The sequence below is a fragment of the Cryptomeria japonica genome, chromosome 2 (assembly GCF_030272615.1).
Source record: "Cryptomeria japonica chromosome 2, Sugi_1.0, whole genome shotgun sequence".
In the NCBI taxonomy this organism is placed as follows: Eukaryota; Viridiplantae; Streptophyta; class Pinopsida; order Cupressales; family Cupressaceae; genus Cryptomeria; species Cryptomeria japonica.
Window position 1 is genome coordinate 182,299,332 of NC_081406.1, and position 10,529 is coordinate 182,309,860.

Here is a 10,529-nt window from a genome sequence, read left to right on the forward strand (position 1 = left end):
ATATCAACCTTAAATCATTATCTTAGGTCAGAATCACTCACTGCAATTAAATTATCTAAGCTGTAATTAAATTATCTAAGCATATTTAGGAACGAAAGATGATTTATCCCATCTTAAAATAAAATTCCATATCAATAAACGATGAATGAGTGTCTCAAATTTATTTAAATACCATACCGTAAGATTCTACCAACTGCATGAAATTTTTTTTATATCCAATATCACATTGTTACATGATGAGGCACATTCACTATTCCTGCTAAAGAATAGTAGTGTCGGTTTATTAATGAATTTAATTCCTAATCACGAGAGTTTCTACCTTCTATTGGAAATGAATATGGAAATATAAGAAAGAGATATAAATCAAGTGTGACTGAGTGGTGGAATGCTCTGAGCATTCTTGAAAATATTGTTGGGATCGAATTTAGTCTTGACATGCACCAGCCTGAAGAAATTCACACCAAAATACTTTTCGCCCCACGACTTTGCTTCTTGTGCGGTGGAGGTTCCATTAGCAGATGCATGGCCCAAGTCAAGGTCTATGTAGTTGACGTAAGCACCTCTGGGAGATTTTGAAACATATTGAGTCATGTATTCGTACAACTTTCGCATCCAAGCCACAGACTCTGCATCTTCGGAAGTGTCGTCCCAGTTGAGTATGTACTGAATTTCATATAAATACCCTGCTCGATGGGGGAAGGGAATCCGAGTAGATGGTATCCTATTCATTACGCCTCCAAAGGGAGCCAATATCATTTGGCTGTCGGGCTTCTGTTCCATAATCTTCCATGCTCCCTGTAGGCCTGATGAAGAGATAGCGCTCTTCACATAATCGGACTTATTCTTGAAGTACCTTTTGGTGGCAAGATATCTGTTGAGGAGGTCGGCAGAATATCCGTTGGCCACAGCAGTCGAGACGACCGAGCCGATCCAGTCTATCTCGTTACAATCGGCGGCGACCAGACCCATCTCAGGAAAGATCTCATTCACAAGTTTGAGGAGTTGAGGTAGAGAACCCAAATACATTCCATTGAAGGTAAGGCTAACAGGACTGCCTCCGAACACAAAGACACGGATATAGAGATCCTCGGGGGCAAACGGTTCAACAGATTGAACATCGTTCTACAAGGTCTGTCACGTTATCGTTTCCCGTCGTGTTGACATTAAACACGGTGATTACGGGAGGCACTTTGACAAGCCTTATCTGCCACGCCACAACCACACCCCAGCTCCCTCCACCGCCGCCTCGGAGGGCCCAGAACACATCTTCTCCCATCCCCTTTCTGTCCACCAATTTGCCATTGGCGTCCACAAGCAGGGCATCTATAACGTGGTCTGCCGAGACGCCATATTTCCTTGCGAGCAACCCAAGCCCACCTCCACTCAAAGTCCCGCCCACGCCTACTGTCGGGCAGACTCCCGCAGGGAAACCGTAGAGCGAAGTCTTGTTTGCAATGGCGGAGTAGATTTGGCCTAAAGTTGCACCGGACTCCACCCAAGCCGTCTTGGATTTCATATCCACCTCAACTCTTTCCAATTTCATGACATCGATGATGACGAAATTGGGAGCCTGAGAAGTGGAGGAAAGACCCTCATAGCTGTGCCCTCCACTGCGCATCACTATCTGCCAGCCGTGTTGTATGGAGCACTGCACTGACTTGTGCAGTTGGTCTCTGCTCTCCGGGACAATCAAAGCGTATGGCTTCGGCACGCTTTCTTCCGCATAGCGCAGATTCTGCAGAGAGAATTCGAGGAGCGAGTAGTAGTTGCTTGATGAAGAAGAGCTTTTGAACGTCACGTTTTCGATAACATTTCCACTCAGACATGAGGTGAACGCTAGTGCAGTTGCATTTTGTGATGAGTATGCCACAACCGCATCTCGGCCTCCCAAATTTACAACCCACAATAATGCAAACAAGCTAAACATTCTCATATAACTCCAGAAAGCCATCATATATGAACTTGATCCAAAACTGATCAAGTCAGTTATAATGTTCTTAATATTCAAAGCGCACTTTGGCCCTTATTTATAACCGAAAGCACGTATGAAAATATCTTTCAAATTCAAATATTCCAGTCCACAGTAAAATCCATCTAGAGGCTGCAGACATTTTCGCTTACGCTTATCAATGGGCGACTTTGTAGAGCACGTAGGATAACGGCTTTCATATTCAAATTTTCCTGTGCGACATAAAATCTTTGAGGCGACTGGACCTTCGGTATGCACGGTTGACTTTTTGATCGCGTGCCCAGCAATATTTATTTTAGTCTCCCTACGTCTTTATCATCTTATGCAAGAGAAACTGAACTGTTTACCATCATCCGCTTAGAGTTACTGGTCATTTATCTATCATGGCGTAAGATTTGACGACTTAAATTTATCTCATTTCTATTCTCTCCTGGCTGCCAGCAGAATTACTTGTGAATACGTTCAATGCAAATAATTCTAAGAAGAAAATATCTTTGAACGAAGTGTTGAATGGTATCATTTTTACATAATATAAATAAAAATTTTCCTTATTATGGCGTAAGATCTGACGACTTCAATTTTAATCTTTCCTGGCTGATGGCAGAATTACCTGTGAATACATTGAATGGAAATAATTAAGAAGAAAGTATCTTTGAACAAAATGTTTAATGTCGTCATTTTCACATATTGTCAATAAAATTTATTTTTCTTATGAACAATTATTATTTCATTTATTTCTGAATTCTAAGGAGAAATCAAATTTATTATCTAATCATATTAAATAGATTTTACTCATTCTAAAATATGAAAATGTAGGATTAAATTAGGTGCTTTTCACTTGTAATTTTTTATTTTTTATTTTTTCTAAGACGTTGACTTTGTCACAATATTATTATTTTTATAAGTAACAATTACAGCTGTAATTGGACATAAGAGTAATAATGTTTAATGTGACAATATTAGGTTCTTGGAGATTAGTTAGACTTTGAGGGAACAATTTTTATATATTATTTTGTGCAAGATAGACATCTTAGGTAATAGAACACTCCCCATAAATAACACCCGTGTTTTATGCTTATAGCTTTAGAAATTCTATTACTATTATGAGTTTTAATTAAGGATATAGATTTCCTTCGATGGATGTGCTGTGAAGGTTTCCATCCTAAAGATTGTGTTGTACCTTGTATTCCAATGTCCAATACAAACAAGCCATACATTAGTTTGGATTGATGGGGGTCTTCCAAAGTCCTACTATATCCGATTTGTAGTTGGACCTAGTTATGTGGCTAATAGCTACACAAATGGTGTGGGGTTAGGTATAGAGATCACTAGTAGACATTTTATCTTGTTTATATTAGCTTTCTTACAAAAAATTTAGAGCATCTAGCATTTTGTAACGTCGTAAATTACATCCCTATGCAATTTATTTCTTAGTGAGGCCCTATTTTAGCATTTATGACCCTGCGCATCAGGTTTCATTCTTTTTAGCTCAATTCCACATGTCATTTCAACTTCTTCCTCCCATTTTGGACCTCAAGTCTAAATTTATGGCCACATTGGAGGGAGCATGGTGCCCTACTCTCGCGAGCGGGATGATCAAGGCGCCATGCTCCATAATGCTTAGGCCCAAATTCAAAGCACTTAATGGTCATCATAGTTAAGTGAGAAATATTTTCCCGTGTCAGCCTGCTCTGAGTTTTGCACCCCAAAATGCTTGGGAGAGGTATATAAGCATGGTATCCTCCCTCATTTTAGATCTAGAAGGCTTAACCATGAACTAAGCATAGGAGGAAAACTCAAGGCATTTAATTCCACCATACTCTTCATTGTGGCAACTTTCATGCAAGCATTCATTTTGTGATGTCCTTTTAGGTCTTTTGTGTAGGCATTATATTGCATCAAAATTTGTGATCACCTTTAGAGAAGCATTTGTATCATCAACGTATATGACATTCTCATTCTTAGATCTAGCCTTTGTTATATATTAGCACACTTTCCTTTCAATTATTTTTCATAGTTAATTCCAAACTTGGGGTTTGAATTAGGCAAACCAACTTCTACCTAGCATTTTCTCTCTAATCTACATGAAAGAACAAGTGATAGACCTACATAAATAGGCACAAAACACATAGGTAGAGATCTATAGTCTGCAATTTCTCAAAGTTGAAACTACCAGGAGTGTGCCAAGCAAATTGTCATAGTCCCAAGAGATGGCCAAGCAAATCATCTTGCTCCCTTCACTTCTACCTAAAATTCAGATTGTGGGTTAGTTAAAATATGCTCTACTGAATATTTTGTTGGAATCGGTTTAGATTAGTTCACTATCTCCCTATGCACATAGAAACTTGGTCACCTTATCACCCTATTTTATATTCTTCCTCCTAAATTGCAAAGTCATCTTTCAGGTACCCCCATGAGGAACCACTAAATTAATGTTATGCATAAGAACATCTTGAGCCAAGTGGACCAGTCTCCCTCTCAAAGTGATTAAAGCAGAAATAGGTCTTAAGCTTCCTAATTTTCCTATTCAAGCCAGTGAACCATATTTCCCCACTTCACACATTCATGATTCTCATTTACCTATAAGTTATGTCTTCATAATTTTATTATAGTTTACTTGACTTGATAACTAAGGTGGTAATTTAAGAGTAAGATTGATGATGGTTAGTTTAAATATAACACTAACATGCTATTATTTCTTGGTATCAAAGATATTATCAAAGATAAAGTATAATTTTCATGCAATCAAGAAATGCAAATCCAAAATACTGAATAGAAACTTAAATCTTGATAAGAAAGACACAAAATCACTTATTCTTTATAGCTCAACACTTCACCATATTGAATCCACAAAAAATAGTTATTTGTGTATCAATTTGTATGTGCATTTTCAAATTCCTAAACTATGAGTTTTCGCTAGGATTTACTTCCCTATTTGGTGATAGTCTCCAACTCATGTCTAAAAGGAAAAACACTATCCTACAGTCACCTCAATAAATTGATAGGGTAGTTAGCTTGATATCAACACAATCCACTTAAAAATTTAAGAATTATATTTCATTTTCATTATTTTGAATATAAAAAACACAATTACAATAATTTATATTATATCTATCTAATATAAATGATTAATCAACATATTTTTATAAATAATAACTCATATTTTTAGTCTAGAACCAAAGTACAAATTTGAATAACATAGTCCAGAGTGTTATAGGTAATGTAATACAACACAACCATATCATCCCAAATATAAGCTTAATTAAATCCGCAATGTGAGCTTTGATTCTCCATCTCATCCAACCATGCAATCCACATGCTGTGATTTATACATGCACACATGTAAAATTATTCACACTTATGAAAACTACTAGTAATGAATTATAAATAATTGGTAGAAGGGTATATAAAATGATCAAACAAAATTGGCACAAAAATATAGGGATCGGTAAGAATAATTAATGTATTTATGGCCATTCATTGTAGCTATAGAACATTTTTCAAAATAATTATTTTTGATTAAGGGAAAACAGGTTTTGATGTGTCCTTGAAACCTAGTACATTAGGAAGATCAAAAGATAAGCATTAACGCACAACTAAGAAAAAGACAGCAACAAAAGAAAAGACAGCTGGCGTACAAAATGCCAGCAAGCAAAAGATCAGAGCAGACTAAAAACCAAAAATGACCAACAAAAGGACGAACTTAGGTGAAATTTTGAAGCATCTCTGCCGCCTCCATCTCCAATTGATCCATAGTTTTTGCAGCCCACTTGATGTCCTCTATTTCTTTGCTCTGGTTCTGCATCCTTTTAGTACTAGCTCTGGTTCTTCTTCCAAGCCTAGTTTCCTTATCCTCAAGGGTTTCATCTTTGACCTCAATAATACCCTCCATGGATTTATCCCCTTGGTAGATCTCTAGCTTGCGGATGAGGGTTTTCATTCTCGCCGAGGCAACCTTCAGGATCCTGTGGCTATGTTCCCCAATTTTTTTAAGTGTATTTTCAATACCATCCAGTCTGTGATCAGTAGCATCTGCTCTATTTTCCAAGCAAGTAAAATTGTTGCGGTTGGCATTTATAATCTCCTCCGCATTACCAATTGCCTTGGTTAGCTCACTTAGACAATCTGGGAGGGAGTTGAATTTTCTGGAACCTAAGGCCTGTAGGGTTTTGATTTTCCCAGCTTTATTGGCTTGCTTGACTTTAATGCCCTCAATTTCTTTTTGAATCCAGTTGAGCACTTGTTTGAGGTTCTCCGTTCCATTATTTATACAAAGACCTATGTCCACTTGGTGCTCTCCCTGGTTCTTGACATCCCTAGTATCAAGATTGACCTCCAGACTAACCTCCCTATCCTCGGTGTTTTGATCATCTTTCATAGCCGTGTCCTCATCCATGATGCTCTTCTGCTTCAAATCAGACCTGAGAGGCGATCTTTCTTCCACCTCCCTGCTTCAAAATAATTGTTAATAACCATGACATTTTATGTTGGGGATGCCTCTACTCTATACCATCTAAATTTTTTGTGATATTCTCAAGGACACATTTTTTTTGTGTGAATTGAATCTTCTCAATATGTAATATTAAAGGTAATACATTCTATGAGAGGATGTTAACTTAACATCTTCAATTATTTTGGGAGGTTTCATTTTTTTATAATTTTTGGTAAAGGTATTAATTTTAGTTTCTTCAAGCATATTTTATATCGGTATAAATAATTTTGGTAAAGATAATTATAAAAATCATATAGTCATAAATTTTATATTGATCAACCTATCTATTTGATTACAAAATAAAACCTCTTTGAAACAAATAAATTCATCTCAAGAAAAATATTATGTTTAATGTAAATTATAAGAAAAAATGTCAAAATGTTCAATATAAATAATTACCTTTATAAAAGTAGATAGTGGAGATAAGAAAGTTATTGAAAAATTTTGACAAAGAGTTTAGTAGTTCATTTTTAACCTTCTTATGCACTAATGGTATAGATGAAAACATGGTGAATAACATATTGTTTTATTTTTTATTTTAAAGAAATAAAGTCTAAAACATATATTAATATAAAAGGATTAAAAAATCCACCCATAGAGTAGCCTAATACATATGGAAACAGTATTATATCTTAGCAAAGAAAGTTGCATATTACATTTGATTGCCATTGAAGATAAGGCAACAAAGAGAGAAAAAGACCTTCCTTGAGAGAAACACAAATTCGTGATCTAACAAGAACATGTGATGGTACAAAAGTAAAGCTAAAAAACTAAATTTAACTACACCCATTATTTGAATTAGTTCTCATCATCATACTAATAATCAATAATATCAAAGAATTCACTCCTTTGAGAATTGGGAGGATGAGACACGCACAAGTAGAAAATAAAGAGCTTGTGAAACATCATAGATCTGTTTTACAACTTGAAGATCAAGCTCATGAAGATGGGCACAAATAGTATTTTCCATATTAAAATGCACATTTTAAGTATAGACCATGTTTGAGTACATTATAGGGGAGAATTATAGTTGTGCTTTATCTTAATCCCTATGGTAAATTGAAACCCCGACCAATTTTTTTCCTTTGAATAAATCATAACTTTTTAAAGCCTAATCCATATATTTTCGAGGTATATAAAGATCATGAACATAATCAATCATTGATTGAAAAGGAAGGAAACACCATCCAAAGAGGGAAAAAATGAGTCTTTATAAAGAAGAGGCCAACTACCATAAACATTAAAAAGTTATTAGGAAAAGCAGAATACCAATTCAAGTTTTGGTTTTAATTAGATTCACTACAAAAGGCATAGTTAAAAGTCTAAAATCTACAACTTCAAAAGTTTCGAACAGGTAAAAATTATATATTTGGAAGGTTATCCACACAAAAGCACTTTATTTTCAAAGAATAGCATCATTTCAACATAGTTTATAAAACAAAAACATAATTTCCAACTTTAAACCATTCCCCCTCACCTCAATTTGAATTATTATTGGAAAATAAGATTTTACTATTTTAATTTACAATAAATTATCTTTACTTAAAATTAAAAAATAATTAAAATTACTTTCCAATTACTTAAAACATATAGCTTAATATTTTAGCTCATCTTAAAAGAAACAATGACAATATTCAATTGTCATAAAGTCTTTAAAGAAATGTCAGCAATCACTCAGCTATAGACCATAGAAATAAAATCTACATACTTTGATACAATAAGCTTACATATAATATTAACATTATAGTATGTCCCGACCTAAAAAGTCACATTTTTAAAACTCACTTTTCTTCAACAAATTCTATTCTTATCTTAAACATGTAGGTATGATATTTAATGGAGTTATGAATTTTCATGTTCTATTTAAGTAAATTTAATTCATTATAAATAGTTTTTCTATATAAAATTGTGTATATATTTTTCTACAATATTTTTTGTTCTTACTAATGGATTATTAAATGTGATTCGAAATATTGAACCAAAATATATTCATAGTTTTATAAAAATAACTATGACCTATAAAAAGCTCTTACCATGAATTTAATTTTATAAATCTTAAATAAGTCTTGGTGATTAGAATTTGATTTATCATTTTTAATGGTCAAAGTCATATTCAGATAAATGTTGTCTTGAATATTTATTCATAGACTATTCAAAGGCTGCAATTGGCTATGAGACTAAATCTCTTTCCAATTATGTTTTGAAGTTTCGTTGTCTCTTAACCAAGAGTAATTCATCGTTAAGATTGGTAAAACTATTAATTTACTTATTATGATTCGATGATAATTAAAATATGATAAAATTAAACATGTTTGATGTTTTAGATGAAATCAATTGAACATATATTAAATAAAAGTAAACACTAAAGTTTGCATAAGATTCAAATCAATTGAATATATATTTGAACAAGTTCAGTTATCCATTATAGAGACTAATAAATAAATTTGTAAATTTGTTGTTACACCAAAGGTGACAAATATTAATGAACTAAGTTATTTTTCTCTCAACCAAAATGCCATAATTTCAATGTCAATCGAAATAATAATCACCAAAAACTGGTCGCAAACATAAGCGCGTATATAGTTGTTGATATCAAAACTATAACATACTAGATTTGTGTCACAAGGCAAATTTGTTTTACGTGGCTGGCACGGCAACGACTATTTGGTATTTTCAAATCTCTGGAATAAATCAGGGAATAAGTTTGGTATTTACATTAATTAGTTTTATGTTATAAGATAGCAATAAAAAACAACAAATTAGTTTAATGTTCTAGTTTTTTTTTAGTTGCATTTTGGTAGGAAGTTTTGTATATGAAAACGCTTTAAAAATTCATGACAATGTAATGAATGATCATCTGGCAGAGTTCAAATTTGAATATATTTGCTTGTTTACCTATAGTGATGACTTAGATTTAATATGTTCCTTCTTCATAAAAGAATAGACTCCTAAGTTTTAGGTGTTCTTAGTGTTAGCATAGTTATCAACTATTACATTGTTTAAGGCTAGGATGGTTATAATAGAGTTACAAAAACTAAAAAATTATTTCTATTTTCTGCTAGTAAAAATGAAACCTTAGGACTTCAAATAAATCAATCAAATATTCACCTTTCAAGTTTCTAGTTTTACCATAACTATGACATGATCATTGTATTTTTTGTCTCTTTCATATTTATATCAAAGGCATTACCATGGAGTGAGTTATGCAAAAGAAACTTTTATATGTCATATTAATTTTTTTGTTGATGTTTTTGTGTGGGAAATAGACGTGATAAACTAGACATTGGATGGAAAAGATAAGAAATGATGGGAAAAGTGTGATGCTGAGAAAGAAAGGTTTAGATCATTTCCATATGACTCCAAAAGTGGTTGAAGATTATATTAAACTATGTTAGGGAAGAATCATTCAAGGTAAGATGCCAAAAAATTTTGTAAAAGGAGGGGGGCAATTTGAATTGATGGATTCGTCTATCTCCAAGATGTATGGAAAGCAATAAAGCAAGGAAGTAAGGGAAGGGGCTTTCAAAATGTTTCTATCTTTGGATCATACATACATACATACATACATACATACATACATACATACATACATACATATAGACATATATTTATATACACATACACATACACATACACATACACATACACATACACATACACATACACATACACATACACATGAATACACATATAGACACACACACACACACACACACACACACACACACACACACACACACACACACACACAGACATATAAGAGGGATTCAATACAAAAATAATTAGTATGTATTGTAAAGAAAAATGAACTTTGCAATAAAAATGTACTTAATTTAGTATGAATTAATTTAATTAATAGATGATAGTTGTGAGAAGGGTAATTAAAGCATATAAATTCATATTTAATCTATTCAATTGCATTGGGAAAAAAGAAATAAAAGTTCATATATATGTATGCAAAAAATAAATTGAATATAATGTCAACTTTTAAAGCTATTTAGTTTTAAAATTAGAATAAGTCACACATAATTGAAAAATTATTAAATTTAGAAATGTAACATCACTTTT

The 10,529-nt window shown here is 33.2% G+C and overlaps 1 pseudogene; it reads right to left on the reverse strand.

The window, feature by feature from the left end:
- Positions 1-363: 363 nt before the first annotated feature.
- LOC131053838 (berberine bridge enzyme-like D-1) lies at positions 364-1,951 on the reverse strand (annotated as a pseudogene).
- Positions 1,952-10,529: the final 8,578 nt, after the last annotated feature.